The following is a 2,754-nucleotide window of genomic DNA, read 5'->3' on the forward strand; positions in this document are numbered from 1 at the left end:
TTGCTAAAACATTTTGAAAATTTAAAAACAAAATGTAGAATTTTACGTACGTTTTTCAAAGGTCAAAGGTCAAAGTGTTTGTTTTGTTTTTTCCCGCTCTGGTCGACTCGTTTGAATGTGCCGTTTCCTGTTTCCTGTTTCCTGTTTCCTGAATCTGCACTTTATCAAAATATGAATCTAATAAAATCAAACTGAACAGATCTGCCCTGGTGCCTCATGGGAAATGTAGTTTTTACACACACAAAAACAACTTTGATTTATTCTTCTACAAAAACAAATGATTTTTACTTTTTATTACCATTTAAAAATTATTTGTCGGTCGGTAAATAAGACAAAGCTCCTGAACCACACAAACTCTGAACTTTTAATACATTAATTTATTATTTATTTATTTTGCACATATAACATGACAATAAAAAGAAACACACTGATAAAAAGTAGGTGCTGGAAGAAGCAAATTAAATCCTCCACCTCATGTTCACAGAAAAAAATTGAACATTATCGTTGTGCATTAAAAAAAAAAAAAAAAAATATATATATATATATATATATATATATATATATATATATTTTTTTTTTTATATATATATATATATATAAATAAACCAAAAACAAGGGGTTGGTCGACCATGAGGATCATACAGATGAGCCACTGAACAGCAACAGGAAGAACAGGACGTGGGTAGATGTGTCCTGGTCAGTCTGGCGCCACCTACTGTCTCCTCTCAGTTTCATTTCTCTCCAGCTCGAGATCAGGAGTCAGAAAACACTAGACCAGGGGTGGGCAAACTACGGCCTGGGGGCCGTATGTGGCCCTTTAAACCTTTTAATCCGGCCTGCTGAACTTGAATACATTATAATAATAAACCTTGTTAATGTTTTACTTTTCCTGTATTTCAGGCGTTTCCCAGTAGATGGCGCTCTACACACTGAGGTGTGGTGTGTTTTATGGGAAAGTGTTGACAGGAGGGATTCTCAGTCGTGTATTTGGACCATGAGTGAGGCAGAAGTTCAACACAAAACACTGCACTGTTTCTGTTCTGAGGTGAGTGGAAGTAAACTTGATCAACTTGTTGACCTCTTGTTACGGAGTTTTTAATCATGAAGCATCATGACGTGTAACGGAGCAGAAAGTGTCACAGGGGAGAAGTTTAGTTTGGCTTTTGTTCGTACCGGGGCAGTGTTGCAATCACGCATTTTGATCAGTGAAAATTCATATTTAGGGAGGTCGGCTAAAGAAAATGTGGTGACGGCCACAACTAGACGGCGCCCAGAGAATATTCCAGAAGTATTTGTGTTGTGGACACATTCACACTCAACTTCAAATTGTAGTAACGGGGTTCGAGCGTTTACATGCAGCAAGACTCAAAAAACCCGACGGTCCCAGAGACTCTGATGTTGATGTAAACTCACTGATGATGAACAAGGCTCCAGATCAAACAGAAGTGTTGTTCTCAGACTCACACACCGACTCTGTTCTGTCCATCGAACAGAAGAAGATCTGCAACTTCTACTGTTTTTAAATAAAGAGTCAGGAGGAGAAGAGACGATGAGAAGATCCTGAAGGAGAAACAACCTTCACTGCTTTGACATAGAAACTGTTAGGAATTTTAAAAAGTGTATATATTTTATTAATTTAGTTTTCAGTGTTTTAGAAAGACAGATATTTTGTTGTGATGTTTTGTAGTGACTTAACAAACGAATCCTAAAGCTGCGACGTCCTCGTTACACACAGGCACATTAATATTAATTTGGATTATTAGTTGTTTTTGTTCCTTTTGTAGTAAGTTGTGATTGGTCCTTTTTGATATGGTTTTTGTCTATGGTTTGTTTTTGTGTGGCTAATATATAATAAATATGTCTGTACAAAGATGCAAAAAACCCCAAGTCACTCACTGCTTCAAAATAAAATACCTTTATTAGTTTACGTCTTAATGGACGACTTACAAAGTCCTGACGTGTCTCAATCAAATCAAGCAAATTATCAAAAACAACTGGGACATTATTGAGAGTGATGAGACACTGAAAAGAAATCTTCCCAGAGCCTCTGTTGGTTAGTTTTAAAAGAAGCTCTGCTCTCCCTGACAAACTGGTCCACAGCCACCAGCACCTGAACAAACCTCGACCAACAGGTTCTTTTAAATGTAACATCTGCCCCACTGCACAAACAAATGTCAAACCAAGACATTTCTGGACTATCATTCACAAAAAGAATACACAATAAAACATTTTATCAACTGTAAAACAACTTTTGTTATTTACAGACTTGTTTGTTCTACTTGTAGTTGTTCTATGTAGGGATGATAAAAGACGCCTACAACAGCGTTTGGCTGAGCATAAATATGCTCTGTGCACAGTCAGTACCAACTACCCCATGGCCAGACACTTTTTGGACTTTCATGACAGTGACTCATCTAATCTGCAGGTACAAGGAACTGACCATGTACCAGACTCTTTGTGAAAAGGAAACAGGATTCAACTCAAACAATGTGAAAACTATTGGATCTATAAATTACAGGCAACAAAATATCCTGGTGTTAAAGAAGAGTTGGACTTGACTGTGTTTTATAACTGCATGGTGTTTTTTATACTGCATGATATATTTTGTATATATTTTATATTTTTGTAAATAATTAGTTTTTATATTCTCTATGATGTTCCACTGTTTTAACACTGCCACCTTGTGGTGTTATCAGGTGGTGTCCACAGGTGAGTCTCCACTCCTCCTCTTCCAGGTGGAGCCGCCCTGTTGGT

This window comes from Boleophthalmus pectinirostris, unplaced genomic scaffold (genome assembly GCF_026225935.1).
Source record: "Boleophthalmus pectinirostris isolate CB_2022bp ecotype Guang Dong unplaced genomic scaffold, ASM2622593v1 HiC_scaffold_22, whole genome shotgun sequence".
NCBI lineage: Eukaryota > Metazoa > Chordata > Actinopteri > Gobiiformes > Gobiidae > Boleophthalmus > Boleophthalmus pectinirostris.